The sequence below is a fragment of the Pieris rapae genome, chromosome 1 (assembly GCF_905147795.1).
Source record: "Pieris rapae chromosome 1, ilPieRapa1.1, whole genome shotgun sequence".
Classification (NCBI taxonomy): domain Eukaryota; kingdom Metazoa; phylum Arthropoda; class Insecta; order Lepidoptera; family Pieridae; genus Pieris; species Pieris rapae.
Genome location: NC_059509.1, coordinates 1,785,655 through 1,806,199, shown reverse-complemented (window position 1 = coordinate 1,806,199; position 20,545 = coordinate 1,785,655).

Genomic DNA, 20,545 nt, shown 5'->3' with positions numbered 1-20,545 from the left:
ATACGGTCGGCGACGCACTTGCGATGCTTCTGCCAATGTGAGTGTTCATGTGAGCAGTATCACTTAGCATCAGGTAAGCCTCAGTTAGTTTGCCCTTATATAAAAAAGAAATAATAATTACCATAATCGATAATTTAGATTAAATCGTTATACAGATAATTTGAAAAGGTTTGTCTTTCAATTTGCTTTTTGATTCAATTTTATGACAAATTAATTTCGTTAATACATTGGATTGTATTACAAACAAAAGTAGTTTCTAATATTAAATTAAATAAGAAATAAATACTTTGTTGAACCGAGTTGGTCCAGTACAATAAACAAATCTTTTTATATTTTTTTGTGTTAAAAATAATTTTAAAAATTCTTATTTTTTTAAGTTTTATACGCTGGCTTTTTCACTCGGCCTAAACCCTCTGTCTTCTTTGTCCATAAGTAGGGATGTCTACGATACAAATTTAATGACGTGGAATAAATGATACCTATATCTTTTATTCCATAATAAACATAGGTATTATATTTTATTTTTATAAATCAATGTAAATACGATTATCGTTAAGACCAACAAAATCCTAATACCATTTCCATGAGAATTGGCATCCAGTACTCAAAGAATATTCTCAAATAGTGCGCCACTCTACAGAACAGCAATATCCTATGTGCAAACTACAAAACAAAATTACCTTTACAACTATATTACACACCTTTTCTAAATGAACTCTATTACAATCCTTTAGAGCTCAAATTCACGTGTTACGTCAAATTTGATTCTACATAAAATTGTTTTATATTGATACAATGTTGACAACTTTTGAAAGGGCGTTTAGGCAAATAAAAAACTAATATTGCGAGCCCGGCCACGTGCCATGGACAATATTCAATATTGAGATGGTGTCGTGATAATTGACATTTAATTTCATGTTAGTACATGTTGTCGTTTGATCCATTATCGAAAAGAGATTGTAATGAAGTTAGTAACATTTTTTATATTGAAGAGCTTATGTACTATGTCGCAGCCCGCTGGGGTTATAACGTGGTTACTTCATTTAAGGTATGGGTCTCAGGTTCCTGTATCTGTTACGTGATAGTTTCTTTCTTATTGGCAGGTAACGCCCGAACCCAATTACCTATCTCAATCCATTTTTGACCATCTGAGATAGATATTTTAATCTAAATATTGATAAAAGTGTGCCAATAACCAATCGACGTATTGTAATAGCCTTCTATAATACAAGCTATCCATGGTAGGACGGATCGGTGTGTGAAGATAGACCTTTGTATGAAAATGACAGTTCAACTGTGCCAATCTCCAAATCTTAAGATTTTAAGTTAGAAGAAGTTTTAAGAACTAGTTTTTATAATAATGAAAAATCTATTTGATTTGTTTTTAACATAGACATGTATATTTTAATATTATTTGTACGGTTTTATTTACTTTATTTGGTTTATATTGATTATCAAATATAAGTGTAAAGAGAGAAGAGATTGCACTCCATCATTCGCCAAAAATGGATTGTCTTCGTAAGATTTGGTTATTGGGATGCGATAGGAGAGAGAAGATCGCCTGTAACGGTCTGATCTTAGATTGTATTCAATCTGAGATTGTGGATTGTGGATCCAACTGACAAACGCGGTCGTTTTTTGGGTTTAGGTATATTCTAGTATTCTCACAAACTTTTTCTCACCGTGCGAGTTTTAAATAAATATTTATATTTCAATTATTAATATAATATTATTTATTTAAGCTTCAGTGCGTAAAGACACATGTCGTAAGGTTTGAAATCTCTGCAGTGCTAAACTAATGTGGAGAAACAATACTTTTACGTCATTATAGTTTGTCAGAAACCATAGCAAATAAACCATAATAGATTAGTAAAAATACGCAGCATCATCGGAAAATACAAAAAACCATCCGTATCACATCGACGTCCATAGTTCCATAACTGAGTTTCTTTTTTGCCGCGCATCACCATTATGTGGAACCAGCTGCCCACTGAAGTATTTCCGAGCTAATTCAACTTAGGGTCCTTCAAGAAAATACCGTCCTAAAAGGCCGGCAATGAACTTGCGAGCCCCCTGGCAATGTGAGTGTCCAATGTCCATGGGCGGCGGTATCACTTAACGTCAGATGAGCCTCCTGTTTGTTTGCCTCTTCACTACATAGTATAAAACAAAGTCGCTTTCTCTGTCCCTATGTCCCTTTGTATGCTTAAATCTTTGAAACTACCCAACGGATTTTGATGCGGTTTTTTTAATAGATAGAGTGATTCAAGAGAAAGGTTTATGTATATGTATAATAACATCCATTAAAGAGTGGAGAAGTACTGTTATTTTTGAGGTTTCTAATGTGATGTCGTAAATAATTACATTTTTCCGCTTACATTGCAAACGCTGAACCCTACGAGTCTTATCAAAATAATGTAATAAGTATTGTACACATTGAAAAGGTCTACAGAAAAGTCCGTGATGGTATATGTCTATCTCTTATGGATAACCCACATTTTTATATACAACGTTCACAGATTTTCTGTAGTGTATTTAGCATCAGCATTGCACCCGTGCGAAGCCGGGGCGGGTAGCTAGTATTACATAAAAAAGGTGTAGCAAAGAATTATAAGTAACGAAGATTCTCTTTCCGATCAGTCTGTTCTCATTCCAAGGTCACTTAATTTGTGAAATTCCATCGAATTATGAACGAAACAAATTCCTTTAAACGAAACCTTCTAAAGGCCTCCCTATATTTTCATTTTTCATTCACGCAATATCATTCAGCGGAGGGACAATTATAAATATTTCAATTATATACCAGACGGATTCCCGTTTTTCATTGTCGTTCACACTATGTGACTATCAATTAATTATACATATTTTTATGAATAGTTTTTATGAATATGCAACCCTGAGAGAGTGTCAACGTGTGACTCTCATCCCTGAGGTCGTAGGTTCGATCCCCGCCTGTGCACCATTGGATTTTTTTTCTATGTGCGCATTAACATTCGGTAGAACGGCGAAGGAAAGCATTGTGAGGAAATCGGCTTGCCGTAGACCGAAACAGTTGATGGCGAGTGTCAGGCACAGGAGGCTTGCCAATAAGAAATCTGAGGCCTCCACCTAAGAAAGTTGTAGCGCTGCTGATTTATTTAAAATTTATACAATCCTAAGATTGAGTTACAATCTGTTGGGTCAAAATATAGATTTCTATGGCATACTTTAGACCCAAAATAGAATTTCGTTTCTTTGCCAGGTATAATAATATTTGAAAGAATTATAAATCAAAAAAATAAAGATGCAAAAATGATAGGCCAATATCTATTGTTTTTTATTATAATAATTTTTAAAAATTTAAAGAACACACTTTTTTAACGGATTGAAGCTATATTATTATAAACTTATAATAATGTATTTTACACAATTTTAAATTCTTCTCGACGTTTCGCGTGTTTCACAGCATGCGAGGTCATTGCTTCAATCCTAAAAAAAGTGTTTTCTTTAAATGCTAAATATCTACTAAATAGTTTACATACTATAAAGGAGTATTTAAGGCATCGTTATCAGTCAGTGGCAGGAACAGGAGGTAGCAGTTATATTAAAAATTAATATTTTGTTTTATCACGCTCAAATGAATGATAATACGAATTAAAAAAATAGTATGAACTTATAGAATAATATATACGATAAATATACGAATTTTGATTACATTCCCTGTGGAGTAGAGACTCTTGAGCCGTGGACTCACAGTTGCTAATTAAATATATAAGTTGGCAACTGGTGGTGGTACCGGTGACCCAAGAGCTGGTGACCCAAGAGCTTCGCGTTTTAAAGGTATGCCACAGGGACCAAACTTTGTAATTTTGTTTTATTTTTTATTTATTTTATACATTTCTTATATATTTTAATTTTAATTCATTATTACTACATAGCTTAAGCATAGTTTAAAATTGTAAATACTGAAGGGTTTTAGTAGTTTATGCTTAGATATTAACATTTAAAAGCCAAGTTATCAATACAGTTAAAAGTTCAGTACCTATTTTTACTAACAGTTTACCTACAAGTGTAGAGTGAAAACTTTAAAATAAAACAACTCGACGTTAGAGTTTTGAACTTTATAAGACGAGAAGTTGCAACACAAAGCTTTTACTGTTCTCTAAAAATACACATTTTCATGTACAAATATAAGATAATTCTTATATTTATACAATCGTTCTATATCTCAAAAGCTATGAGATATAGAATTGTCTTTGAGCCATATAACCAAATGTTTTTAAAACCCTTTTTCCAACTAGTTTGCCTACGAAAATACCTCAACAGGTAACTGGTTAGTCCTCAGTACGACTTATTCAAAATAATGACTTGGCAAAAATAATAACTTCCATAAACCAAAAAAGCAATTCGGCTGATTGAGTGTCCATCGGCGGGATCACTTAGTAACAGGCCTGCCTTCAGCCTATTTGAACCCTATTTCAGTCTACTTATAATAGGTCTTTCGGTTTCCTCTCTATAAAATAATATTTTTATCTTGAAAACATTTATTTCTTAATAACTCTGTATATGACAGTTAGCGACCAAAAATGTTATTGTAAGCTAATTAAATTGTTCATATTACAATCGTTTTATTTTAATAATTAATAGTACATTTTTTTGTCTATAGAAAAAAATTGCTTCAAAATAAATAAAGACGCGTTCTGTGCAAAATATAGGTATCGAAGTATGAACATGGAACGAAGAAAGGGAATGAATAATTTTCATTATCCAGGAGTTAACTTTCGCGCCATTACGCGGACAACTTAATTCATTCCGACTTTATTCATATTTAATGCTTTGTAAATAAAATTAAAAAATTACGAGTGAATGTTATTAATATAAAATTAAAAATTTATATCGATTTATTTCTATCCTTTAACCAATAGGGCAAGGGGCAGTCTCATTGCGCCTATTACATTAATTTTGGGTAGTTATTCGTTCACCGGAAACTCAATATCCACCAGTTATACGCCCCTTACGAAGACAGCAAAATTGTACTTTAATGCAAATTTTAATAATATTTTTTTTACTTTGATATTCTATATAAAATCGTAATTAAAAAATGGAAACAAAGAAAACAAATATTTTACGTAATTCTATATATATATACATATATATAATATGTTAATAAAGCAATCGCTATTGCACTTCAGTATCCACGAGCTTGACTCGATCCTCCATCCCCGACTCCACCAATCTTTCTAAGGAAAATATCATAAGAAAACCGGCATGCCTTAGACCCAAAAATTCAGCTGTTTAGATTAACATATGATCATGAATACGTAAACTAAACTAATTCAGTTGTATTTAAACAGTTCACACTCTATCATGCAAATGCTACAAGCGGTTAAAAATAATATATTAGTCACTTTTTAAAGCATATACCTTCACATTAGTAGGAAGGTGATTAAGTTTTTAAAGGCAAGGTGGTTTTATAGCGTGGGCGAGTATCTAGATTATAAGTTTAACACCAATTCTAATTAAATTAACTTTCCTATTATTACAAAATTATGTTAATGCTTCTATTATGTGACATAATAAAATTAATGGAATTTGCATGCCGATTTATATATGGCGGATTGTGCGGATTTTTATAATAATTGTATCTAATTGTACCACTATCTTAGCCAATAAACGATTTCATTTCATTTCACGTCTCAGTTATGAGTTTACCATTTAAAAAACTTGAATATACAGCTATCTGAGGCCCAGATATATAAAAAGGCGCCACAGATCATTTTTACTTTTCTATACTCATCCCACAGGACTATTCTTGAGACTTAGAGGGTGTAAGGTCACATTATGGCGTTACTACAAACAAACTCAAACTAAATCTCTATCACCGTGTAATATCGCGAAGTGCATTGTTTGTTGCAATAAAGGCGTCAATTGATTACGCCAGTCACGTGTCGGGCGAGTGACGATTACACGTATCAATGATCACACGAAATTGATCGCTTATGAAACACTCCGTGTGTTATTGTAATTATTTTATTAGTTTCTTGTTATTGGCATGTTTTGGCTTAAAGTTTCCTACACTGGTTTATTAGATATCTGATTTTTGTTGTAAAGATATAAAAAAACGTTTTTTGATACACACACATGTAAAGAAATAATTATGTATATTTCTTGGATTAGATTATGAAGATTATTAATTATACATTAACTGATGTTTCATTAAATTTATTCGTAAGCGTGTGAAAAGATGCTGGTTTTGCCTTATTATTTAAATCTAATTCGAAATCGGATTGTAAAAAACTGGATTAATGTGATTATTTTCAAGTAAATAAGCAAACTCTAAACGTTTTTTTGTTGAAATATATATTTCAGCAACACGTTTCATTCATCATATACATATAAAAGGAATACAACCACAATCATGTTAACTTTTATTTAGAAATAACATTTTATCGCAAACTGTTTGAAACACTAGTTTCAAACCTGTATGGTTTTTTATTTCTACAGTTGTGGCCATTTTTTTCTTATTAAACCAGATTGTTGACCTGCTTTATCTGCCTGCCTCGTAATAGTTCAGTGATTTTTCGTGATTTTTTCTTCACCGAGCGATTAATCAATTACGTAAAACTTTTACGACCCTCAGTGTGCTACGAGCTACGGCGTAGCAATTGATTGATTTAAAACTTATATTCACTATTAGTAACAGCCTTTGTCTATCCCTATGAGTAGGTATACAGAGAACAAAACTAAAGCGTCACTAATCTCTCTTATCTCGCTAAGTCGCGTCTAAAACGTGTCATCTACTGAAAAGCACTATTTTCATACGAATCTAGGCAACACAGTACGCTCACTATAAGGAGGCGTTTCTTTTAATACCACATTAAAACTCGGCTGACTTTAACTATTACTGCCGAGTATTAGGAATAGCGAGCGATGATGGGCTTTCTATAAATTAGACAGAAAGACACTACGACACATTGATATCGGAAGAGATCAAATTCGCGGCAAAAAGTAATCTAAAAACACTCACTTGTCAGCTAGTAATTACTTGTATTTATAGTTTCGATTTTTGCATGCTTTATCTTATTAAAACGCCTCACACTCACACTTATACAAATACAATACAACACATTAATATAAAGAATAAGAAGTACATGTAACCTATATTATTATAATTTTAAAAACAAAAAAAAATTACCGCTAATTCTTTCTTTTAATGATTCAAGTTTGCCAACTGGTACGCTGTTACATTACTAAAAGCACAATATACAATGGTTAATGTGAAAAGCACCTGAACATGACATACACGAAGAGATCATACAAATATTAAAAACATTAAATAAAACAAAAAAAAAATACTAACCAAGAAAAGAAAATAACAGAAATACTAAAAAACTAATTCTCTTACCTATACCGTTCTAGTTTCTCCAAGTTTATTCTATTTCGTCCTACCTTGCGTCATTGCATGTTGGCTGAAGTATAAGCTGTCAGCGTTGGATCCGCTTTATTTGCGCTTATATTGTGCTCCCGATACTTGTGGAGATCATGTCGCCGGTGAGATCTTCACTCGACATCCCTTTGTATACGCAATCTCTATATACATAGTAACGAACGGAAGCTATCTAAAGCCAAAACTCATAGTTATAGAATTTTGTCACAAATCAAACGAACCAAACAACAATATACACACTATAATAACTTTACAATTGTTATTCTATTAGGTGGATGAAAAATGCGTAGGCTAACTGCTATTATTAATTTCATTAATCAATATTCTTGCCAGCTTGATACAAGGACTATAGCGGTCTTACAATTTTTCAATATCATTTTTATAGGATTTGTCTTTAACGTCAAAATAGGCTTCAGTTTCGGTGATTACCTCTTCATCAGAGCATTCTATACAGCAAGTATACTCTGAGGACAGAGCAAAGCTAGGGCCAAGTTGGAGTGAATGCGGATGTTACTCGAAGCCTAATACATGGGATTTTGCCTTGCATTGTCTTGTTGAACGAGAGCTTTCTTCTTTTTCAAATATGGTAGTTTTTAGGGCATGATAGCCAATGAGCCTAATTGATGATTAAGCAAAAGACCAACTGCGGTCGACTTTGTGCAAAAAAAAAAAATATAAATCAACTTTACATCTTGCAGTTTTTCTAAGTCGATTAAAAATTGTGCGAGTTAGATATAAAATATCTCTAATTTATTTATGAAAGCGTGATGAACAAAATAATTAATAGTGACATTAAAATAACTAGTAGTCCTACAAAGTTTTAGTCTTGGGCCTCAGTATGTTTAGTTATCATTTTGTTTCTTAATCGGTCTGGCTAGGCTAAACTTTTTCAAATTTATTTCTAAATATTTAAAAAAAAGCTTAGCGATTGAAATTCAAAATAGAACGATTAAAAAATATTTAAAACGAATTAAAAACTAAATCTCGCCCACCTAACATTTGTCACTATTTGGCGAAGTGATTTGAACCCACGACACTCCTGGGAATGCACAACTGTAAGCTGCTTCGCAAACAGTTCTCCCTTTATATTTTATTCGTGAAATTTTAGCGAATCGCACCGTAATAAACCCTAAGTGAGGCTAATTATCTTTTGAATACATTCTTTTGTTTGCGTTTTGAATAGAGAAAATAAAAAGGTTGTTTAAGGAACAAGTGTTTAATGCGTAGTATTTTTTAGAAATATACGTCTGCTGCATTCTTGTTTGTTAATTTGGAACGTTTTTTAAACTGTCCAATAGAAAAATTATAATTCATATTATGACTGCCGCCCGTGCTGTGCTTCTGAGCGAACCAATTTTTAAAAGACATAGACAAAACATTTATTGCTAACAAAACACATACACAGTAACATAAAAATTAACAGTAAAAAAAAGAAAAATAAGAGCTAACAATAAAAAAAACAATGTACGTTTTAAGCAGTGTTGGTCTAGTGGCTCTAGCGTGCGACTCTCATACCTGAGGTCGTAGGTTCGATCCCCGGCTGTGTATCAATGGACTTTCTTTCTATGTGCGCATTTAACATTTGCTCGAACGGTGAAGGAAAACATCGTGAGGAACCGACGAAAGTCAACGACGTGTGTCAGGCACTCAAGGCTGATCACCTACTTGCCTATTAGATTTAAAAAATGATCATGAAACAGATTCAGAAATCAGAGGTTGAAGGTTGAGGTCTAAAGAGTTTGTAGTGCCACTGATTTTTATTGTACGTTTTAAGTATGTTATGCGTGTGTGCTGTGGTTGTAATTGGCCCTGACAGCATTATGCTGAGAGTCTTCCGTAGCGCTGGTCATTCTGCCAGAGACCACAGCAGGCATTTAGTTATAGTAAGCTAATATTTCATTTCACTGACAAATCTGAGACCTCATTCAGTACTTCACACAACCTACGATTTATTGTATTTCCCCCGAGCAAACAGTATGACAAATGGCAGCCGGCGGCCACTCATTTCAATCTTATTTGTAGTTTTAAGTTTGCAAAGTCAACAGATATGTTTGTACTGCTTTGGGGGCGTTCGAGCTTCAAATTAAAACTTGTGGGAAGATTGACATCGGTTGACAAACACTTTTGTTAATCGACAATGTTTGTTGCACTTTCACGCTTAACGTGAAGCGATTTTGATTAATTTCTCTCGAGTTCTAGAACGTTCAGTTCTGTCTAAGACAAGCTTATGAGTTTGAGAACATGGTGTAATGGTTGCAGCTAACACAAACGTTGTGTAAAAGAAAAAAACTTGGCGATTATAAAGAGTGGCGGAGAGTTTATTGCTTGTTCTCTTCCGTTCTACGCACTTGATTTGAGAACTGGCAGTAAATGTAAAATTAGAAACATTTAATGTATATTTCTCTTTTTTGACGTTCATAACTGTATTTTACCTATATGAATAAATGATTTTTGAATTTGAATTGAATTTGAAAGTTGGAAAACACAGGACCTACCTACACACATTTACATGAACCTGCACACATATAAACAGTATGATTCGAAACATACAAACACAGAATTATCACACCCCAGTTTTTCGCGTTTAATATTCAAACGTATACCCGCAGTAAAATTAATACTTAACCGACTTATATTAATAGGAGCTGGCTCAATTTGAGCGCTGCGTTTCTTACGAAATTAAGAGACCCAGTGACAATGAACGAATTACTATTCTCACCCCTTAAGCTGTGCAATTAAGTGCAATTTTGAACCTTAACACATTGGCTTACGGTAGTTTTATTCGCAGCTATAGTTGACAATGAAACTGTTTGATCGCGACATTATCTCGACAATAGTGCCTCGTATTGAATCTCATGGCTTATTTTCGTATATAATTTTGAACTTTATTCTGTAAGTGATAAAGGTTGGTTTTCAGTGTGATAGTTGATAATAACACGACGGGAGCTCAAAAATCCGGCCCTCGACTGTGACGCCCCATGAAGTGAGCTATGATCTGTTTCTACACCATGTTACAGATAAACAATGTCAACAAATTTAAAACAGTTTAGTAATTGGCTAAATTCGTTTATTTTAGTTAATGGTTATGATTTTTTTCCATCAATTAATAGAAAAGGACGAAATTACTTTTATGTTTTACATACAAATAAAATGTAGCAATTTACAACTGATTAGCTTATTTACTTAAATAATTCTACAATCAAAAAATAAAATATAATTGCAAAATAATAATTAGCACCATTGTACATGTCAAAAGTAACGTAAGCGAAAATCGCATTCAATCTTAAAAATTCTTTCAAAATTCAATCATAAAATTTACATAAATTTTAAATTTAGATAGAAATTTTATAAAAGTTCCGACACTTCTATTTAAACTACAGCACAGATTAGAGTCCATGAATAGGAGTAATGAAATAAATATTTTGCCGGTGGGGCAAATTCGATAACGCCCGGCTGCGCTAACCCCCAATTTGTGCCCGGCTATTTCATAAAACGTCTGAATTGTTTGCGGTAAAGAAGCGTGAATATTGTCCAATGCATGTGATTGGGCGGAAACTTTGCGGTTTTTTAAATGACACTCGCTTTTATTGCTGTTTTGTCAATTGTCAAAAATCATGACAGCTGAAAAAAAATAACGAAAGGAACTTTTTATTTTACATTAGCTTAATCATAAACCAAATGTCTTACAATGCTATTGAACTAAACACAGACTTTTCATGATGCTAATGAGTTTAATACCATAACTTACATAAGCACACAAAACTCGGCGTTTAAAAATATTCCAGTTCTTTTCTTCCTTTCTTGATTTGGGAACTGACATTAAAATTATAAGCATTTAATATGTAATTTTTTTGTCGTTTATAAGTGTATATTGTGTTGCCTACATGAATAAATGATTTTGGATGAAACAATGATGAAACTCACCTGCAGGCATTAATCCGAACAACTCCTCTAAACACTCTCCATGGTAAATGTAGAAGATGCAGATTGACCCCACATCTCTACGCAGTTTCTGAAAATATTTGATAAAAAACAACCAAGTAGACGAAGTATTATCTTTCTACAAAGCGATATCCTGTAAGACTTTTTACAATTTTTGCTCGCTTACTATTTGAAGTATTTATAACAACAATTTCGTGTTTATAAAACAAGAAACATTCGTGTCGTATTTTCCTTAAATAAATAGATTCCCAAGATCCAATATAACACACAAACGTTTCTGACATATAATTCAAATTGTTTCTAAGTTCCAGAGTTTATTAGATTTGGATCCTTTTGTTCGGTTTATATTATGTAATTTACATTGCAAAATCGTTAAGGGAAGGGTCTGAATTCTAAATAGTTTTATTGCTCGCTGATATAAGTCGATTTGGATGTTCGAAATTTAAATAGAATTTAAATTTGTTTTTAACCGTTTTCTGGTTCCCAGTCAATACTTTGGGGAAACCTTATGAATTACCACAGACAATTTTATCTTCAAGAAGTTTGAATAAGAATCATTTCTATCAAAAAATGGATACGATGTTTGTCACTAATCTTTCGAGTGTGTCCGTGTTTTTCAAAAAGCAGTTTCGAAATTACATGTGCCTATATCAAAGTAAAATCGTTTATTCATATAGGTAACACAATTTACACTTATGAACGTCAAAAAAAGAAATATACATTAAATGCTTCTAATTTTACATCTCCTGCCAGTTTTCAAATCGAGCGCGTAGAACGGAAGTGAAGAACTAGCAATAAAATTTACCATTTGCATGTATAAAAAATATTACAGCACCATTAATACTACAATGGCATTCAAAACACAAATTATTCCAAATACACCACTCAAACATTAAATACAATTACTCACTTAACAGCGGGGACACTCGAAAACACGACAAAAACATCTCCAACGAATTCAATAAGAATCGTATCGGCTACCCATGTGGTTGAGGGCCATTGTCAACCACTCCACTTCAATGCACCCGTCATAATATAGAGATGTTACATTTGTACTTGCATAATTGATATGTAAAAATTATAGGGGCACAGCGGGTGATTTATACGCCATAGCTTATATTTCTATTATGATAAAATGCCAGAGAGAATGGAATCATCGTGAGGAGACATTCACTATCTTAAACAACATCTTCCTACGCTTTAATGGAAAGTATTCTTCTAGTGCAACAATAGTTTAATAATAAATTGTAAGTGTAAAGTAGAATCTACCTCAAGTAGCTAACACTGTTAATGTCAAATGGAAGAGACTGGCTGCCCACGACACAGGAAATCCTAGTGTGAGGTCCAGTGCACTTCATGTTTTAACTAAAAATCCTTTTTAGGTAAGAAAGTCTTTAACTATGTGTTACCTATTTTAAGTATGCAATTGTAGTATAACCGTATACATTTGCAGAAGAATGGGCACGGGATTTCAGATAGTTAAATATTAGTCGGTAAGCTTATACTAGTGTATATTTATAAGCCTGAAGTCAATTCTTGCAATTTTTGGAGTTATATTTCTTTTGGCGCGTTAAGGAAAATTTGTGAGAGTAATTTTTTACGATGCTCTGTATAATACACTGTCACAAAAAACTTGAACCTGAAGTTAGCTATAGTCAAAATTTTAGTTTTTGTGATATTTAAATTAAACTTTATTTAACTAGATAATGCGTCATATTAAAACTTATAACGTATTAAATACCTTTTTTCTATGGTTGGTGTAATTTTTTCTACAAACGGAGAATACGATTTTTGAAAAAAAAATTATTTTGTTACACCAAAGAAGTATAACTAACGCGTGTACATAGGTCACATATTTTTTTTAATTATTGTGTAACTCTTTTAAATCAGGTACATGACCAAACAGAAAAAGTCGCCAATGTACGCGTTAACTTTGAGGGTCTGATATGAAGTTTCAAATTTAAAATGTTAATTTTAACTACGGATGTTAGAGTTAGAGTCAGTAAGTCCTAGTATAATATGAATTTATATCAAAACAAAGAAATATACAAAACCGAATTGCTAAAATAAAAATATAAACTGCGGTCGTGGTACTTCTGCATATACATATTCTATTAATATTGTAAAAATTAACCAAAGCGTACAGTGCTACGCGGTCAATAACGCGTGTGATCGTAAGCAGTGCTTTGTTAGGCTTTGTGTTTCTTCAACTTTAACTTAAGCTTGTCGAAATGTAAAGATCAATGTGAATAATATTTACTTGAATTTTACTTTATAGACAAAGAGCTGGGTAAAGATCTACTAATTAGGTGACTCTCAAACCATTCTATCTACCGTTCGAATCATAGTTTTGCACCAACGCATAAAATCTAAATTAGCCAGTTATCAAATCAGCAGGTAGTGTAGGAACTCAGTTTCTGAGCTTTGATGCCTATGGTAGGTCGAGAAGAACAGTCAAGATACTCTCTGGAACTTCCTCTAATTGCCAAGAATTTTGTTTTACAAGTATATACTGTAGGATCTGCAAACATTATACCTTTCCACAGGATGTGGAATGATTCTATGATAAATCACTGCATATTATAAAACAAAGTCGCTTTCTCTGTCCCTATGTCCCTTTGTATGCTTAAATCTTTGAAACTACGCAACGGATTTTGATGCGGTTTTTTTTAATAGGTAGAGTGATTCAAGAGGAGGTTTATATGTATAATAACATCCATTAAATAGTGGAGAAGTACTGTTATTTTTGAGGTTTCTAATGTGATGTCGTAAATAATTACATGTTTTCCGCTTACATTGCAAACGCAGGCTGAACCCTACGAGTTTTATCAAAATAATGTACTAAGTATTACACATTGAAAAGGTCTACAGAAAAGTCCGTGATGGTATATGTCTATCTCTTATGGATAACCCACATTTTTAAATACAACGTTCACAGTTTTTCTGTAGTGTATTTATCAGCATTGCCACCTCCACCCGAAGCCGGGGCGGGTCGCTAGTATAATATATATATACTTCTTCCACTTACGCATCACTCCATCTATTGTTGAAAATTAGAATCACAAACGAAGACGACTTTGTTTTGTTCGAAAGTTGTCAAACTTGTCTATGTTTGGTATGTAAAAGTGTAATTGAAATTTTCAAGTAGGTATCTTAATATATATATTTCTTGTGTGCGTGTGTATGTGACTGAACTCCTCCTAAACGACTGGACCGATTTAGACGAAATTTTTTGTGTGTGTTCAAGGGGATCTGGGAACGGTTTAGATTCACAATTTTGTCCGCTGGACAATGTTTTTTTAATTAATTTTCAATTTATTAGTTGTTGTTGATTTTGGAATGTTTTACATTGGATCCGACAGACGGCGCTACCATCGCAGTGTCAAATTTTAAATAATATTCGAATTTTAATTTTAGTCTGTCCCGAAATTAAAAAAAAGTTTTGTTATCATTGTGTTATATCGTGTGTGACCATGTGCTGGATCGTTAGATATTGTCATAACATTTGAATAATAATTTTCATCAAAATGGCTTATTAAAAATTGAAATTTTGAAATTAAAGACGTGTAGACAGGACAACGTCTGTCGGATCCGCTAGTAGTATATGAAAATTTAAAGACCACCCAATTGGACCTTACGTGACGTAATGAACGTCTTATCGTAAGCCCGGGCTCATCGTTTTTGTACTCGTCAGTTTGTCTGTTTGTTTAATATTACCTCACACGTCGTCGTTTAGTAGATATTTGGAAAACTGTTGTAGAAAGCTGTTCATCGAAAGCTAGTATGTTGGTATGTTGAAGTATAAAGTCTAGATTAGAACACTGATAATTTGGTAAAGGTAACAGGTTATTGACGATAAAAAGGAAAGGAGTTAAAATATCGTATTTTTATATCAAATATTAAATTATTATTATTTACTACACTTATTATTAACGAGGCTATAATAATTATTGACATATTAAATAATTTTCACTACGGACGCAAGGTATGTATTGGTAAAGTGACCGGCTAATTTCGATACAGTGAGGTAACAACAAATTTATTTAATGTATGCATAACGGTGTATGCTTTTGATTTGCTCATGAAAATAGCGATGTTTAGGGGTAAATATATTATGGAACAATTGAAAATTTTAGGAAATTAAATTATGCCTATTAAACCGATATCAGGACTCTTGGAGACTCGCTGTGGACATCCTCTGCCCCATCTAGGGGTTATAGGACATGAGAGAGTGAGAGAGAAACCGATATCAGACAGTAATAATTTTATAAACCAGTTAAATCAAGCAAAATTTTTAAATATTTGTTGCAATCATATTTTGTTTTCCATAATTTTTCTATTGCTATGATATTATTTGTGAATAAGTTTCATGTCGAGATTCGATGACTCTCATATCTCAAAGCGATTTTGACATAATTATCGCTAAGCGTCGACTCGAATTTTACCTTAACATTTAAATACTTTTACATAGAAAAGAAGATAAACAAGTAGCATACATCAGGTGATATGAACATTTATGCACCAGGTGCGCGAGTGGGTAGAAGTTTTTATAGTAGATAGGTACGCCTTTTTTCTAGAACATTTCCAGAGATGAGGGGTCAGATAGTTTTTATGTGTTAAGATTTTTTTTTTCAGATTATTTACTACCTAAGGTATCTAAGGTTACAATAAACATATATTGGTAACTTCCCTTTATAGTATTGAAAGGTCTAAGGGGCTGTTCATTGCATTGGTGATTACGTCAACAGTAGTTATTTACTTTCTTACACATATTACCCATGCCTTGTCTATGCTTGAAAACGATATGTATTTTCGAGGATTCCTACCAAAAAATAATACGTTTATGTACTATTATGAGAGCTTTGCTTACTTATACTGACAAGAGTGAGGGAGGGGGGGTATAAATTCGAGTAAATCTGCTTTCGAAATACTCGAACGGCAAATTTTAATAATATTAAAATTTATTATATTTCATAAACAAAAGCTATTTTTTTATTATATTGCGCCAGTTTGAAATGCCACTGTAAGACATAGTAGCACTCCTCTCGGTGTGCTTCTTGACCGTACTAATAAGTAGGCACTTATACAAATCTGCAAAATGCACTTATATTGATAGACTTCAGGGTTTATCAACACTCGTTAAAAACAGCGGTGGTTTCTGAATAGGCGATCGAACTTCTGAGTTCACACGGCAACGACTTTTTGAGGCCGATTTCTCGACTGTTTTCCACCATATAAAATGCACACATCACATCACACATGCAGTCGACCTCCAATAGGCCAACACTGGTCTCAGTCATAGCTTTCCTAGATAATAACAGTCATACAATTCTTATATTTTCTGTTTTCCTAAGATTTATGTTGTTTATGGAAATTTGCGTTTTTATTTCAACAGCAAAATATTATATGAGTTTTCGTAATTACTCAAAATGATAATTTGTCTAACATTAAAGATAAAACGGATGTCCCATTTTTCTAAGCTCAAGAATGTTATCAGATATCATAGTTTATTTGAATTTGTTTAGACAACGTTGTGGAGTAATTTATTACTTGGTTTTAGGATTATGTGTCATTTGTGAGTTCTAAATTGGGCACGCGACACCGATAATTCGTTCCATTTTATAAATCAGTTTTTGCCACGCACCACCACTTTCAACTTCCAACCAATTCGACGGTCCTACAAGAAAAGAGCGTACCTACCAATTCTTAAAAGGCCGGCACCGCACTCGCGGCCTTTTGGTATTGAGAGTGTCCATGGGCGGCGGCATAACATCAGGTTAAGGCTCACCTGCCCGTTTAACCGCTGTTCTTTAAAAAAAAATATTAAAATAACGTAACTACAAATAAACTACCCACTAACTAGTAAGGAACTAACAAATTAACCTATGCCATTAAAACAATTGAATAACGAATAAACAATGACACATAATTACTCTGATTCTATTTCTTTCCGTTTCTTCAATAGAAGAATATATTATATGCTCCTTTAAATGTAAGTTACTTTCTTTTAATGGTCTGTGGAATTTTATGAATCGTTCGATCTAGGCTTGGTAATATGACATACATAGTGTATTTTTATCGTATACTTTAGTGCGGAGTTTTTGTAAACGACATCTATGATATTTATTAAAATCACTCACTGCAAAGCCTGTTTTGTACGAAATATTTTTTGAATCCTATATCAATATTGAAAATCCTTTTTACCTTTTTACTATGCAATTATTTCATACAAGCTCTTACTTACACTGAAATTAATAACTATTATATATATATACTAAATAGATTAAATATAATAAAAGAGCGTACCGATTCTTAAAAGGCCGGCAGCGCGCTTACGAACCTTCTGGCAGTGCGAGTGCCCATGGGCGGCGGTGTCACTTAACATCAAAACTCAAAAATATCTTTATTTATGCGTTTGCCTCCTGTAATATAAAAAAAATATTATTACTTCTCAATCTGTCCTCTGCTGATTTATTAGTATTTATTTATTATTTTTATTTATTTTATTTAATTCGGCTCGGTTGTGTAATGTATGAAAGAGAGGGTATGTGTGTAAGTATGTGTATTTATGGTTGCTTTCGGTCCCTGAGGAATACGTGTTTTTTCTTTTGAATATTTTAGCTACGCCGTCTTTATTTTCTATTAAATTGATATAACAGGATTAAAATACAATAACGTAATAATATTATTTATTACACACAAAAAGATATACATACAGTTTAAGCAAAATATCTGCGATATTTTTAAAAAGAAAATATATTTCATTGCCTTTATGGAGTATATAGTGATGACTTTTAAATATATTTCATTATATAGAGTGTTCAAATAAAAATTAATAAAATCAGTGGCGCTACAACCTTAGTTTCAGGCCTTAGATTTCTGAATCTCTCTTTCTGTTTCATGATCATTGGTCAATCGAATAGGCAAGTTACTGGTTATCCTTCTGTACCTGAAACAAGCCATTGACTTTTTGTGTATGAGGCACGCCTGTTTTCTCAACTTGTTGTCCTTCACCGTTCGAGCAAATGTTATGAGCTCATAGAATAAAAATCCGTTGATGCTCAGCTGGGAATCGAATCTATGACCTGGGGGATGCGAGTCTCACGCTGAAGCTCTGCCCGATCGTGCATATAGGTGACCGTTATTTATCCTGCACTACCTGAGACAAGTTTTTCCATCGAAGAAAGTTATATACAAGACTGAACTATACCTGCGCAAACATCTTTTAGCAAAGTTATTCTGAATATAATAGCCGTGGAACAAACGACGACGTATAAATCCTTGCTATTCAACTTTAATTGGATTTACAATTGATCTAATGAACACATCATTTAAAGATTTCTATTTCACTAAAATTGACGTTAATTTAATTAAATAACAACCTAGGAAAATTCACTTGACAACGTAAAACAAAAGACGAAACGGGTTACAGTCTGCTTAGTCTTACTGCTCTTATCAGAAAAAGAGTGTCCATGGGTCCATATCACTTCACATCACTTGACCCTGCCCGTATGCCCCTGTTCTGAAGGAAAGCCAAGTATAAAATGATAATAAGAATACTTATATATATTATATACTGCGGGTAAATTCTCGTACTTTCATAGTATGTATTGAATCACCTGTATATTACCTTAAAACAATGTTTCAGTATAATTAATGTCAAATAAAGCAAAGAATAAACATTTATCTCGACAATTTGCAGAGGCGATGATTTGTTTGAGTTAGCTAATTTTGTTATTGCACATCGTACAATGTTGCTGAAACTAGGGTTATGCCGTGGCATATATTATAACTAAATCAATTTACAACAAAGTCGGACAGTTTTTTGAGCTGCTTGAAGGTGGAGCCGTAGGTTATGTAACCTAACTTTAGTTAAATTACATGTATCTATTTCAGGTAATAAGAAGCATGAACTAATTGTAAACTATGAAGCCAATAGTAAGCCCTTTGCCACACTTATAAATTGTATTTTAATATTCTGGTCTTCGATAATGTCAAATAAAATGTGTCATTTAGATTTGTTAACCCTCAGATAAGCCAAGTTTGTTCCCGTCTACCAGTAATTTTGCGTTAGTTGTCATAAAGCATTAAATTCAGTTGTTACCCAGCTTCAAACAAAGAGTTTTATTCATAGTAAAACCGCGTCCATACTTCGGAATTCAACAACTTACCCAATTTTTACGCAAAGTAACTTATAGGAAACAATCCGTAGTTTTTTATCAGAAAATGTTTCCGTTATTAATGAAACATTAAATATCAATGTATAAAAATAAACTTGTACACATAGAAGAGAATAGCGTCTGCAATTTTGTTCGTAATCCCTCTGGCATTGAGAGTGTCCATGGGCGGAGGTATTACTTAACATCAGGTGAGCCTGCTTTTCAATGTTTCAACACTATCAGAAATATCTTGTAATATATTTAAGTCAAATTGTAGTAAACTCCTCCGAAACGGCTTGACCGATGCTCATGAAATGTTGTGTGCGTATCGGACAACATCTATTTTTCATCCCTCTGAATGTTAAGGGTCCCCTTATGTTTTATTTTTGAAGATAATGTTTTTTAATGATACATCATTAAAAAATACATACAATCCAAAATTTTCAACCTTCTACGATCAAGCCCTAATTTTTATTATAAATGATATATATAGCAAAACGACATTTGCCAGATCAGCTAGTATTATATAAAAAGAGACTTCAAACTTCATACAATAATTTCGCGATCGAAATTAATATGAAGTATTTGTAAAATATTACAACTTATAACCCTAACTCGGCGCAAACGCACAAAATAAATGTTTGCTATGTAATCTGTGGAGAAATTACATACACAATACAGTTTATTTTGATTTATCAAAGCCTCGAATCTTGTCATATTACATTGAGTGACGTACCATTTGCCTGTTTGCTTATCTGTTTCTAACGATTATGATAAGTTATGTTTAACTTAACTTCATGATGCATTCATAAAATTATTTACACAGGCATTAGATATAACAAATATATAGATTACATAGATTTTCGTACTCACTTTTTATATTTCACAATATTTTTTTGTTTTAGGAGTTACACAATAACAAGTCTGTTCTAATAAGAAATGCAGCCCCAACACTACGCTTATAGAACAACAAAACAAAATTTTGAGGCACTTCTACATCTTACATCTTGGGATGTAC